General features: G+C 37.8%; 1 protein-coding gene across 3 annotated transcripts in view; it reads left to right on the top strand.

Moving 5' to 3' along the window:
• Positions 1-15,517, top strand: part of FILIP1 (filamin A interacting protein 1) — a 187,536-nt gene that overhangs the window by 45,000 nt on the left and 127,019 nt on the right. The window lies entirely within an intron of this gene.

Raw genomic sequence — 15,517 nt, 5'->3', positions numbered from 1 at the left:
AGATATTTCTTAAGTGAATGAATAGAGCCACAAAATAATTTTCAATGTTATCCCTTCCCCAGTAGAGTTTAAAAATCTAGTTGGGGCATCAGAACCTCTGTCTGAGAAAAGAACCCGAAAGACAGGACAATGTAATTTAAGTGCCAAATGAGAATATGGATGATACATACTCTCGCTTCCTAGTGCGATAGAGATGTGTTGAGATGGCGAGAGATTGCATGGAGGAGATAGGTCTTCAAGTAAAAAGAGGACTTAAGGAAGCAAAGTAGAAGGGAAAGGACAGGAGAGAAAGGCACAGCCCCAACAATACACAGAGTAATACAAGGTGACCAGCTGGTGTGTGTACTCGCCTTGGCTTGAGCATGGTGGGAAGGCTGCTATGTCATCTGCACGTGTCTTGCTGGGAATTACTGTGCATGTTTTATAACACATTACACCTGCCACTGGGGACCAGAGTTTCAGTTATCAACATTCTTTGTCAATCCTTTCATTTTCTTTCCTTTCCCTTGTAATAATAAGACATCTTCATATTGAATGATGTCATATCTTACTTTTTAAAAACAAATTCTAATGCAAAAGTTACATATGTTCCATCTAGACCACTTAGGAAAAAATAAGTATAAAGAAAAAAAATCATGCACAATTTCACCAACATAAATAACTGCTGAATAGTTTGATGCACTAAGTTTTATCTCTTGAATAATTTACATGCTATATTCATACAATTAGCATTAGACTGAATATACAGTTTCATATTTAATTCTTATTTTATATGTAATTTCCCATCAAATAAATAAACCATAATTTATTTAACAATTTCCACACTATTGGTCATCTAAGTTATTTCCAGTATTTTGGAATTTGGAATCTAATACTATTATTAAAACTTTGATAAAAATTCTTGTCAATAAATTTCTGGTTGCATTTCTAATTATATCTTAAGGATAAAGTCCAAGAAGTTGGGATTATTAGATATAAGTGAATGACTATTTTTTAAGGCTCTTTATACAATTTGTCAAATTACTTTGCAGAAAGAAAAGGAATTTATTTTATATGCTGCCTCATATCAATTAACATTTTTGTGAGTTGTAAGAGTGTTCATCTTACTAAACCCTTACCAGCATTCAGTTTCCTAGCTCTATCTGTTAATGATATTTTATTTTTGTTTTGTTGTAAAATTCACTAATTTTATACATGTACTTTTTATAGTGATGAAATTAAATATATTTTCACATTAGAGTGGAAATTCACTTACCTTCTTTGTGAATCACCTACTGATGCCTTTGCCCATTTTTTACTATTAGTGTTTTGTATTAACTTATAAGAGCTCTTTATATATTATCATTAATTATTGATATTTTGATTGTTACGTTAATGATCAATCAGTGTGTTAATGATATACTTGTATACAAATACAATAATGCAAATATGCAAATAATGTTCTCATTCTGTAGTTTGCCTTTGAATTTTGTTTATAATGTTTATATAGCTTCAGCATTTCAAAGTAATACCCCAACTTAAATATCATGGCGAGTCAATAGCTTTTTATTTTAATTGCCCTAGAATATGTTGTTCTCTCTCACTCCCCACTACTCAACCCTATCCTGCTGCCCCAAAAGGAAATAAAATGTCTACTAGCATTTGGATTTATATTATTTCCAAAGTGGAGGAGATTCATTACATTACTTATATCAACTAATTCTTGAATTCAAGAGGTGTTCTATAAACATTTTGTGATTGTTTAATAAGCCCACCAATGAATTCTCTTTTAAAATTTTTTTTTTCAACGTTTATTTATTTTTGGGACAGAGAGAGAGACAGAGCATGAACGGGGGAGGGGCAGAGAGAGAGGGAGACACAGAATCGGAAACAGGCTCCAGGCTCTGAGCCATCAGCCAAGAGCCCGACGCGGGGCTTGAACTCACGGACCGCGAGATCGTGACCTGGCTGAAGTCGGACGCTTAACCGACTGCACCACCCAGGCGCCCCTGAATTCTCTTTTAGAATAGGCATATATATCAACTTAGTAATCAGAATTATGTATATTTAATTTGGAGTAACTGGTTATCATATTGCTCTGAGTGAAATCCCAGACTCCAATGGTTATTTTGAATGAGTTAGAATTTGAGTTAAATATAAGCTGGAGTTGAAGGTATAACCACTTATTCTGGGGAGTGGCTTTGGGAGTAAGTGTCTCAGAATTTCTGCCATAGCAGTCAAATAAGCATCGTTATTTTTGGAACTTATTTCCTCTACTGTTCTACTCTTGTTAAGGTTTGATCAGCTTTGTGTTTAACCATGCTACGTAGGTTTCTATTTTTGAAAGGATTTACTTACTATCTCATTTATGTAGCAGTAGCACATAAGAATGAATCATGTTTTATTTTAAAAGAATTGAGAGCAGAAATGCCAAACACATATCCTCGTGAATAGGAACTCTGATCTGTTAGTAGAGGTTGTTTGGGTGATGTGTTGAGAATTCTGGGAATGTATTCAGGCTCAGCAGCCAAAGAATGCCACAATTAATTAGTGATCTGGGAGGAAGGTGTGACAAAATTCATGCTGTGTATTTACCAGCCCAGGTTAAAGTTAATTTAATTAATATGAAAGTTCAAATACAAAGAGATTTTCAAATTTATTTAGTATCTGACATGCTATCTTTGATATAAAATTACAAAGATTTTTTTTCCTCATCTGTTTTGGAGGATGTTACTGTATTTGTAGAGAAGCTTTCTTTGGAGATAGTTTAATATTATGATTATTTTATGTTATTTTTTCTATTTGAAAAATGCTGATGAAGAATCCTGAGAAAATTCCCTTTCTTCCATGTTGACACATTGTTTGATTTCCTCAAAGGCTCAACCTTCAAAGAACAGGAAGAGGCCTGATTTGTATTTGTGACCATATATGGGTCTGTGTAAGTTTTAAAATACAGTTTGTTTTTCAGATGAAGACTTAGTACATGTAACCTCGTATGGATGTTTAACAAGGGCACAGTAGAAAGATCTTGAGTGATAAAAACAAAGATCTTTCCAAATCTTCCTTAATCAAAAACCCATACACCTGCAGAGCAAAAATAAAAAATAACTTCAACTCCTTGTAGTTCTCATCATTAACTTTCAAGCTTCACTGTCCTTTATTCTCAGACAACTAGCCTCCATCTTTTATTCTGTCCTGTGAATGTTTAAAATGCTCTCAACTCGGTAAAGCAGATCTTATATCTACAAACCTAGTGATGGAAAGCACCGAGCTCCATTTTTCTTCAAATGGTTGGTAGAACCCCACGGCTCCTGCAGTTTCCATTAGGTGACACTGACTTTATCCAAAGTTTCAAGATTTGAAAATCCAGTTCTTCACTTAAGCTAACATGCATGGTGAACTATAGTTTTCATTGAAAATGCTTCCTGCCAATTAAAAACTAAGGAAAAAGAGAAATTGCAAATAATTTTCTGGGAATCAGGTTTGTTTCATTACTAGTATTTCTTGCAGGAAAAAATAATTCTTAAAAAACAATCTTAGGGGCGCCTGGGTGGCGCAGTCGGTTAAGCGTCCGACTTCAGCCAGGTCACGATCTCGTGGTCCGTGAGTTCGAGCCCCGCGTCGGGCTCTGGGCTGATGGCTCGGAGCCTGGAGCCTGTTTCCGATTCTGTGTCTCCCTCTCTCTCTGCCCCTCCCCCGTTCATGCTCTGTCTCTCTCTGTCCCAAAAATAAATAAAAACGTTGAAAAAAAAATCTTAAAACAGCGGTGCCTGGGTGGCTCAGTCAGTTGAGTGTCCAACTCTTAGTTTCGGCTCAGGTCATGGTTTCATGGTTCCCGGGTTCGAGCCCTGCATTGGGCTCTGTGATGACAGCATGGAGCCTGCTTGAGATTCTCTCTCTCCTTCTCTCTCTGCCCCTCCCCTGCACGTGCCCTCTCTCTCTCAAAATAAAAATAAAAGAAATTTAAAAAATCTAAAAACCTTTTTTCATATGTTTATAGCCATTTTCTCTCTTATCTCCCTACCTACATTGAAACCTCATTTTAGATAAAAATATGTATAGGTTCTTAGCACCACACAAGTTTATAGACCAGCTATGTTCATTCCAACTTTGTGTCTCAATCATTTCTTTTTTTGACTAAATATCTCCTCAGAAAAATATGCTACTTTTTTGGAGACAAGTTGTCTCCTCCTTGAGGTTGGTGACTTCATTTGATATGACACCAATGTTAACCAAGGAAATGAGCATAAAATATTAAAAAAACAAAAGGGAAGGTGTTTTAAATCATTGGGCAGACATTTGGCACCAGCTTTTTAGAAGCAACTGGCTCAATTAGCCAGTTCAGGAAATGTGCCACATTGTGTGTAGAGAATCTGACTCTCCAAATTATAGAACTGGTAGAACGTTGTACACCCGGTTTACTTTGCTGGGGAACGTCATCCTTGGCTCATATTCAGTGAAAGATTCATCATCTTCCCAGGTGACACTGGGGCAAACCGAGGTTTAGTCTCCTTTTATTGCCAGGGAGAGATTGATGGCTGTGGGTAGAAAACTATGCAAAAGCTGGCAGTTCTAGCTGGCTGAAGCTTTCAGGTTTGTCCAAGTGAAAGTCAAGGGTGTGAACCCAGGTAAACTAAATGTTTACCACTGAAGAAGCCACCATGGGTTTGAAACCACTGAGGTGCATAGACCCATTCACAGAGAGCACACCATTCTATATAGCCACAATTTTCTCTGTGAATGACTGTGAAATGTAGGGTTAGCTCATTTAAGTTTTGGGCTAAACATGCAAGAGGCAGATTTTACCAAGATAGGTAGTGGTTACATCCACAGCATTTAATTAATAAGACACATAGTTATGTCACTGTAAAGAATTCAGGCTTGGGCTCATTAAGTGTAGGAATTTGTTATATTTTATAATGATTGTAGCTGCAAACACTGCTTTTCCATAGTGGTTAGCAAGCACATGTCTTTAGCTGTGAAGAGCGGGATTTAAGTGGTAAGTGGAACAAGGTGGGGACTCATTCTCATAAGAATCAAATTATATCAGTGCCTCCAGAAAATAAAAATTTTGTGATTTTTGAAAACTGGGTGATTATAAGTAAATCTCTGAATTTAAGTTTTATCTTTGTAATCTAATCAGGCTGATGCTACGCTTTGAAATTAGTTCTCAAAGTACTGTGTGGCATGATCATCCTCTAAATTTCATGAGGAATATACTATGGTACATAAAAGGTTTTTGTATTTGTAAGATTCAGCAAAATAATGACCTTACCATGTTGATGGGATCAGATAGTTTGCTGTTGCTAATAGGTATTAAGCACAACAGATGGACTGTCCCAAAGGAATAAAGAAAGCAAAATGTATTGAGAAGAAAGCTGTGCAAAAATACACTGTTAATTACTTGTACTGGCAACAAGAACAGTCTTATGACTTTGCAGAATGGAATCTACAAATATGTAGGCTATGGGAAATAAACAGGTTCATTTTTTCAATATTTAGCATATATTCAGTTGCCTACAATATGCCAGGCACTGTATTAGCTGCTAGGAGTAAAAATATTTAACAACTTGGTTCCTGCTTTCAAGAAGCTCACACATAGGGAAATAAACATGGCAGTTGCCATAGTTATATGATCAACATTCAAGGAGAGTAAAGAAAGCAGCTAAAGTTTTCCTAAGGGAACCAGGGAAGAGGAAGTAATTCTTGAGTTGACACTTGAAAGAACCACAGGACTAGTGGTAGGGAGGAGAAGGGGAGAGATCCGGAGGCCTCCAGAAAGGGTGATATGTTCAGGGAGCAGAGACGAGTTGAGCTTGATTCTTTGCGGGGAGTGGCTTGACAGCATCTAGGTCTTGTAGCACCATAGAATCTACTTTTGGGTAATAGCAAATAAGAATCCTGAACAGAGGATTGACACAAAGACCCTTTTGTGTTAAATGTGTTTTTCTGAGAGCTCTGCAGAGTATGGGGGGGGGGGGCTGACAGTGCAGGAGAACAGTTGTGGCAGAGATGGAGGAGGGGCATGAAGGTTGGGGTGGAAGTCAGACTACACTGGTGATAGCAGTTTCCCTCTGGCAGTCTTGGTCCTATCTGTCTCAGCTGCCACCTTATGCTGAACTGGAAGTTGATGGAAGGTCCTGTATGCTAGCCTGGTTTACTTTAATGGGTTATAGGTTCTGAGGTACTATAAATAACACTTAAACAAATACAAGTAAAAATCTGAAGGGTGTACAAATTATTTTATTTTTCTTATATTTTGTTATCTGAAGTATTGCGGGACTAGAACTTACAAACGTTTTTTTCTCTACACAGTGACAGTATGTGCAAATCATATTTAATTTAAAAATGAATCTTTTAAAGTATGGGCAAATCTGTGCCAATCACATACCGGAACAGGCCCATTTAAGCTCCATTATTAATAAAAGAGTCTAATACATGAAGTGTGTGGCTGGGGATATGAGCTAGTGAGTAACAGGAGATTCACTATGTATGAATGACTATAGAGCAACTTGAAATGGTGAGGACCTTATGACAAAAACTCCTCTGGGGCCTGATAGAACTCATTTGTGGCCTTTATATGAATGAGAAGTAAGCTCAGCATGAACTCTTTATTAAACTGGTTATGTGTATTTAACAATAACAACCAGTGGTAGACTATGACCTGGCAAGTGCAATAAGTAGGATCGAAACTTACTTCAAATCAAATATTGATGGCTGGCTCAACCAGAAATGGAGACTATGAGAACCAAAGACACTCAAAGAACACTGTTTTCTTTTAATTGGGTGTGTCTCATTTGGGAACCCCATCCTGTTTAGTATTTAATTTTTAAAAATTTTTACATGTTTATTCACTTTTGAGAGAGAGACAGAGTGTGAGTGGGGGACAGGCAGAGAGAGAGAGACACACACAGAATCCGAAGCAGGCTCCAGGCTCTGAGCTGTCAGCACAGAGCTCCACGTGAGGCTTGAACTCACAAACCATGAGATCATGACCTGAGCCAAAGTCGGATGCTTAACAGACTGAGCCACCCAGGCACCCCCAACCTGTTTAGTATTTACTGAACAAAATGCATCTGAAAATTAGAGGCAAGTAGTTGATTTTTTGCTGGAACTAATGGTGCATTCAGAAGAGAAGAGTCAGCATGTTAATTTTGATTTAGATAGAACTGACCATTATAGAATTGTATTTAGGGGCGCCTGGGTGACTCAGTCGGATAACCCTCCAACTCTTGATTTTGGCTCTGGTCATGATCTCATGGTTTGTGAGTTCGAGCCCTACATCTGACTCCTCCTTGACAATGTGGAGCCTGCTTGGGATTCTCTCTCTTTCCCTCTCTCTGCCCCACCCATCCTCTCAAAGTAAGTCAATAAACAAACAAACAACAACAAAAAAGAATTGTATTTGAGTCACTATGTTCACTATTATATCTATTATTACCTCTACTGTCTGTTAAGCTCTTTCTACACACATGGCATGTGCTGAGAAATTGCCACTCAGTATCTCATTTTGTCTCTCCAAAGCTCAAGTGGTAGTCAGATGTTATTAGTATCCCCATACTCAAGTAAATCTGAGGCTTTGAGACGTTAAATGGACTTTTTGCTATATGGCTCACTCTAAATGTGAGAATGTTAGAGCTGAAAGAAACTAGAAGTAACCTATAGCCTTAGATGCTAAGGCTAACTAGAACTAACCTTAGCCTTAGATGCTAAGCAAATAGGCAGCTAATGCAACACCAAGAATCCATGCCTAGCCAAAGGGGATAGCTGCCATTTAGCTTCAGCCTTAGTTTTCACATGGGAATGTAGTCCCTGTGTTGCCAATGTTATAATTTTTAAAGAGAAATCAGAACTCTGGATTTCAATGTGAAATTTCCCAGTTTTTAAAACATGCTAGGCATACAAGGTATGTCCAAAGACTGGATGTGGCCAAAGAGCTATTAGTTAGCAACTTCTCACCAAGTACAATCCCATTATTTTACAAATGAGACAGAGAGGTGAAGTGAGCTGCCCAAAGTCATGCGGCAATTCAGTGGTATAGCTGGGAATCAATATGCAATACATATTCCTTCCATTTTTTCTCCTTAAAATCATATTAGACTACGTGTTATTAAAACAGTTCTTTAAGCTTTTCAGAAAAATTGAAGTATGTAGCTGAGGAAATGAACTGGTGAGTGACAGGGGATAGACTGACCATAAGTTTTTGAAAGGTATTTAAAAATTGTTTACTTCCTTGATATATTCTATTGAAAATTGATTGATATTTGTAGTGCTAATGCTTGTGGCATAAATATAAATATTTGCTCTTCTTTCTGCTTTGCTTTTGCTTAATATTTTATTTTTTATTTTTTTCCCTTTTTGAATTTAAATTTTAGTTAGCTAACATACAGTACAATATTGGTTCCAGGAATACAATTCAGTGATTCATCACATACATACAATATCTAGCACTCATCACAAGTGCCCTCTTTAATACCCACCCCCCATCTAGCCCACCCCCCCCCTTCCCTCCATCAACCCTGTTTGTTCTCTATCATTAAGAATCTCTTATGGTTTGTTTCCCTCTCTTCTCTTCCTCAACCCCTCCATATGTTCATCTGTTTTGTTTCTTAAATTCCACATATGAGTGAAATCATGTGGTATTTGTCTTTCTCTGATTGATTTATTTCACTTGGCATAATACATTCTAGCTCCATCCATGGCATTGCAAATGGCAAGATTTCATTCTTTTTGATGGCTGAGTAATATTCCATTATATATATATATATATATATATATATATACACACACACATACACCACTTATTATATATATATATATATATACACACCACTTATTATATGTATACCATATATATGATATATACACCACTTCTATATCATATGTGTGTGTCTGTGTGTGTGTGTGTGTATACATACACCCCTTGTACCCCTTTGTTTCTGTATTTTGTATCCTTTGGGTAAATACCTAATACTGCAATTACTGGATTGTAGGGTAGTTTTATTTTTAGTTTCTTAAGGAACCTCCACACTGTTCTCCAGAGTGATTGTACCAGTTTTCATTCCCACCAGCAGTGCAAGAGGGTTCCCCTTTCTCCACATCCTCACCAACACCTGTTGTTTCTCTTGCTGCTAATTTTAAGTCATTCTGACAGGTGTGAGGTGGTATCTCATTGTGATTTTGATTTGTATTTCCCTGATGATGAATGATGAGCATCTTTTCACGTGTCTATTAGCTATCTGTATGTCTTCTTTGGAAAAGTGGCTATTCATGTCTTCTGTCCATTTCTTAACTGGGTTGTTTGGTTTTTGGGTGTGGAATTTGATAGGTTTTTATAGATTTTGGATACTAACCCTTTATCAGATAGGTTGTTTGCAAATATCTTCTCCCATTCTGTTGGGTGCCTTTTAGTTCTGTTGATTGTTTCCTTTGCTGTGCAGAAACTTTTTATCTTGATGACGTCCCTATAGTTCATATTGGCTTTTGTTTTCCTTGACTTCAGTGACATGTCTGGTAAGAAGTTGCTGTGGCTGAGGACAAAGAGGTTTCTGCCTGTGTTCTTCTCTAGGATTTTGATGGTTTTTTGTCTCACATTTAGGTCTTTAATCCATTGTGAATTTATTTTTGTGTATGGTGTAAGAAAGTGGTCCAGTTTCATTCTTCTGCATGTTGCTATTCAGTTTTCCCAACACCATTTGTTGAAGAGACTGTTTTGCCTTATATTTCATAAGGAGCTTTAAATAGTGTGATTTGAAGAATAAAATTTCTAAGGAAAAAATCTATGGGTTGATTTTTAATTTTTGCTTAATAGATGTTTCAAGAGTATAATAAATTCTAACTACAAATTTTCTAATATTTTTATTTTTCATTTGATGTAAAAATTAGAGAAATCAGTTAGGAAATACTTTATTCAAATAATGAAGAAACTTTTTGCTTTCACTTTAAGATTTTTCATTGTGGACCCTAGCAACTATAGAGTCATTCTATAGCTTAACTTGAAACGTTTTCTCCCTTCTTTCTTTCCTTTCAAATGTTTAAAAAAATGACTCTTGTGGGAATTCCTTAGTCTTCCATTCATTGGCTGGGTTGTCAAGGAATCTTGGATGGGCTACTCCACTGATATCTCTGGCTGAGGATCCTGCGTGTGTGCAGACATGGATTTATATGAATGAGTGTTTGGGGAAGGAACATAAAGGAAATGAAGTTGGAGAAAGGAGGAAGTTTCACTCTTCAATCACACCATTTCTTTTCTTTCTTTTTTTTTTTTTTTTTTTTAGTGTTTATTCACTTTTGAGACACGGAAGGAGTTAGAGTATGAGCGGGGGAGGGGCAGAGAGAAAGGGAGACACAGAATCCAAAGCAGGCTCCAGGCTCTGAGCTGTCAGCACACAGCCTGACGTGGGGCTTGAACCCATGGACTGTGAGATCATGACCTGAGCTGAAGTCAGATGCTTAACTGAGCCACCCAGGCGTGCCTCTTTTTTTTTTTTTTTTAAGTTTATTTATTTTGAGAGAGAGATAGAGAGAGTGGGTGGGGCAGGGGCAGAGAGAGAGGGAGAGAGGGAGAATCCCACGCAGGGTCCACACCTGTGGATCTTCACCAGGCTAAATCCCGTGAACTGTGAAATCATGATCTGAGCTGAAATCATGAATTGACACTTAGCCACCTAGGCCCCCCAGTTTCACACATTTCCTAAAAGAATTTAATGGAATCAAAGGCTAGAGTGACAAATGGATCGAGGGTTTTCCCAGTGAGTTCTCACCTATGTGGTCTCATGGAGTTATGTGATTCCTGATCTCAAGAAGCTGATCTTGCCTGCCATTACACTTCGTAGATGAGTATCAGCACTTCTCTGTTGCTAATTTGCACAGCTTTCAATAGGACAAATGTTAAATATCTTCAATAAGTCTAACCATAGTGAAAATTCTCTTCATCTGCAACTTCTCCTTTACCTCCTGCAACATCATGGCCTGGCAGTAAACCTATTTGTCTTGCCATGAAGGTCAGGGAACACAGGTTGAATCCTAAATTTCTAGGTTCTTAGGATTTTACTGACATGGAATTAAGCATTTTAAGCGATCAACTCATATGTCATAGTGCTTATATGTCATTTTCATATTTGCCACAGTGTGTTCTTTTTACTTTAATTTTGAAATAATTTTAGACTTACAGAAAAAGTTGCCAATAGAGCCCACAATATATTTTCAAAATGAATTTCCTTTTAAAAAACTCAGTAGTTATTTCCTTGTATTATTTATAACACCTACTCAATACAATTATATATATATATATATATATATATATATATATATATATATATATTATCTTTGTTGGGAAAAGCAAATCATCATAGCAATAATATATAGCCATGCAAATGCATATATTTTCCTATTGACACAAGTGAGGGAGGATATCTATAATGCTTTGCAATCAATAGGTTCTCAAGAAATATTTGTTGAATGGTATATATAATAGGAAGGATTTGCTGACACAAATTAATTGAGAATTACTTAGTCATGGCCAAATTTGTATTTCAGTATTAGGAAAACATTACCATGCACGAGTTCAAATGTGTGGTCCCTTTATTTATTTTTCTTTTAATTTTTTTTAACGTTTATTTATTTTTGAGACAGAGAGAGACAGAGCATGAACAGGGGAGGGGCAGAGAGAGAGGGAGACACAGAATCCGAAACAGGCTCCAGGCTCTGAGCTGTCAGCACAGAGCCCGACGCGGGGCACGAACCCACGGACCGTGAGATCATGACCTGAGCCGAAGTCGGACGCTTAACCGACCGAGCCACCCAGGCGCCCCTGTGTGGTCCCTTTAAACCAGGGTTTTGTTTTGGACAAGAGTCCTGTCTTAATATGTTTGGGCTGTTATAACACAGACTAGGTAGCTTATAAGCAATAGTAATATAATTCTCACAGTTCAAGAGACTGGAAGTTCAAGATCAGGATGACAGCATGGTTGGGATCTGGTGAAGGCTCTCTTCTGGACTGTAGACTGCCAACTTCTTTCTGTGTCTTCACATGGTGGAAGAGACTAGGGGAGTGCTATGTGGTCTCTTATAAGAGCACTTATCTCATTAAAATTTTTTTTTAAATTTTAAACGTTTATGTATTTTTGAGGGAGAGAGAGAGACAGAGTGCAAGTGTGCTCTGTCAGCACAAAGCCCAATGCAGGACTTGAATTTGCAGACCAATAGATCATGACCTGAGCGCAAGTCGGACATTTAACTGACTGAGCCACCCAGGCGCCCCTAAAAATTTTTTTTTAATGTTTATTTATTTATTTTGAGAGAGAGAGAGAGTGCAAGCAGAGGAGGGGCAGAGAAAGGGGGAGAGAGAGAATCCCAAGCAGGCTCCTTGCTGTCAGAGTGAAGCCTGGAGTGGGGCTCGATCCCACAATATGCGAGATCATGACCTGAGCCAAAACCAATAGTTGGATGCTTAACCAACTGAAATCACCCAGGCGCCCCAAGAGCACTTATCCCATTTATGAGGGCTCCATCTTCATGACCTAAGCACTTTCCAAAATCCCCTCTCCCAATACCATAACATGGGGCATTAGGATTTCAACATATGAATTTTGGCAGAATACAAACATTCAGCTCATAGCAAGTCCCCAGTGACCTTTTTGGAAGAGTATGGCAATTGCTCTCTAGGAAATTATATTTGAAATTAGTTATGCATAACTATTTCCCAACTTATTTTTAGTATTCTATTATACATTGGTCATCCATTAATTTATCTAAATCCCTTTGAAATCCAAGATGCTTGACTAATTCCAAGGGGTGAATACTGTTCTACAGTGTTAGGAACAGCTTACTTTTTATTAGCCCTCCTGCATACTTTCAGGACTTTTATATTTGCACACTGTAGCTATTGTTTTATGATTTAAGAGACAGAGAACATGGCTTTGCATCCTCCAGTTATGACCATACTTGCTTACTGTCCCTTTAATCATGTCGCAGAGCTTTTAGTAGCTTAGATTTTCTCCTCTCAACAATCCTGGGAAATTGCTATGATGTCGGACTTCTGTGTTAATGTGCTGAAGATAAAAATTCAGATATTTGGAGACATTTCATTTGAGGTTATTTGAGGAGAATATAATATTGGCTGATCACATTGTTCAGCAGCTTGTTTGTAACCCCCATCTCTGGCAAAGGTTTCCTATTGGAGTCTTTCCAAATTTATCTAGTTTCTGAATCTTTTAGTCACTTTTTGGCTTTCCTGGTTTCTCTGTAACATTTCGGAATCCTATGAATTCTCCATCTTCTTAATAAAAAACCCACGAGTAGAAGCAACATTCAGAGGTCCTTATGATTTCTGAGGACTTTTAAGAGATCTGTCTACATTTTTTCCACATTCTTCAACTTATTTGAGCCAGAATGGGGCCACCTTTTCCAGGAGATCAAGTAGAGTATGCTGGTGCTATTGCATTTTCTCATACACTACCTTTTCCCCACTTAGTTTAATCTAATTACACAAAGATGTATTGCTCATACATTTTGTGTAATTTCTGTGCTAATTGCTAAAGGGGTTACAAAAGTGAGTTAAATGATTTTTCCCCCCAAAACAGTTTATGATCTTGTGGGATGAAGGAAATGGTAAAGACACCACAGCTGTGCAGATCATTTCTGCTTCTGTTTTTATTTTTTACTTGGGTTAAATTTATATAAAGACTTCTAATCAAACCTCTGTGGAATAAAAGAGAATAAGAAGAGAAAAGCAAAGTCCTTGGGCTGAATATGCTTATCATGTACTATGAATAGTCTTGCTCCAAAGGATGAAGTCCAGATGTTGGACTTATCCCATAGTTCAGTGAATGACAAAGTCATAATACTATATCTTTTATAGCTTCACTATTTATACATAACCTGTGATGAAGCATTAACCCCCTTTGACTAATCTTTTCTGCCTATAAACATCCACTGGCAGGCATACATTTAAGCCCAGTTGGAAGAAGCATATTCCTGAGTTCATGGCAGTAAAACTGGTTGTCATTAGACAGTCACTGTGCCAAAGTAATAGAATGTAACAGAGATAATACAGGAATTGTTACAATGCAACATGACTAACATAGCCATCATATGCAGGACCTAGTCTCTAAAATCTTTCTTTTCAACAAATTAATTCATGAAACCTTATAGCTCACCTCTATGAAAAGGAACAGTTAGTGATCATCTGTCTTAGATGGAGAAACTGAGGCACAAAGCAAGCAGTCAATTTCTTTGAAATGTCCAGTGAGCAGTTAATTTCTTTGGAATGTCCAGTTAGCCTCTTAGCCAACATTACTGATGACTAATTCTTGGTTCCTGACAACAATTCTTCCCAAGCTAAAATATGTTCTCAGCAAATCGTGAAACTCATGACCAATGAGCACTGTTCTGCTTGTTCCATTAGAGATGCATTAGAAATCTTCAAGGTCACTGTTTGTTTGTATATATCTGTGACATCATGTTTTGGACTGTGCTTGAGGCAGTTACCTCATAGCGAGTAAGGAGAGATCCCTGACTGTATCAACACATCAGTAACTGTTACCGAAATACCACAGACCCAGGCTCTCCCATGAGGCATCGCTGGCCAAGAGGATTACTGAAATGAGGAGCGTGAGGAAGATGAGAAAGCCAATATGCTTATGAACTAAGCTTTATTTCTAATAAAAGAAAAGAAAACAAGAACAAAACACTGACTTCAGTTCAAAATCCAGCTTGTTTTCTTTCAGAGGCTATTTAAGTTTGTCCATACAAACTCATATTTTTCTCCCTAGCTTATGGTCACGTACCTTAAGAAGACAAATTGTTTCCTTCTGATTCTTTTCTTCCTTCTCCCTGCTTTTCCGTCTGCTTTGAAAAACCATGATACTGTGGCCTGGGACTTGGCTGGTCAGAATGTGCTTACTCTTGTCAGGCAGAGGGTTAAATGAGAGGAAGGAGCACGGGATGCTGAGGTTTATCTGACATATCCATTTTGCCTACTTCTGCCTTCATAGTATCTTAGGAATGTGGGGAAACCTCTCCAATCTGATTCTGCCTGCATGGAAAAGTAAGAACAGGATCTTGAGGCTACAGCAGTTACTTGGCCCTTTCTCAGTGGTGTGCAGAAGCCAGCTGGCACTGGCTTGCAGGGGCCGACTGTGCTCATCTCCTCTCAGCTCTGCATTCAGTGATGTCATGGTAGCTTGAAATTGGCCATGATGGGGGTATTTATGCCATAGAAATCTGCAAATGCTGCCTACCAATCAGGGATTTTTATCCCCTGTAGAGCTAGTTCACCAGCGTATCATTGCCCTTTAACCTATACCTGAAGGATTTCTGCTAGTGTCCAGTAAAACCTCACCAAACATCTGACACAGTGTGAGCTCAAGATGACAACTCAACACGAATTAGGAAGAGATAAATTCTCTAGCAGTGTCAACATCAAAAGATAGCTTGGGGACAGAGCTTTATCTGTCCTATAATCTGTATGAGCAACTGCTTAAGGGTCCACCAAATAAGTAGCAATATATGACACAAGTGTGCCTTCTTTCTTTTT

This window comes from Lynx canadensis, chromosome B2 (assembly GCF_007474595.2).
Source record: "Lynx canadensis isolate LIC74 chromosome B2, mLynCan4.pri.v2, whole genome shotgun sequence".
NCBI classification, from domain to species: Eukaryota; Metazoa; Chordata; class Mammalia; order Carnivora; family Felidae; genus Lynx; species Lynx canadensis.
Note: the sequence above shows the minus strand (reverse complement) of the source record. Positions and strands in the feature narration are given on the sequence as shown.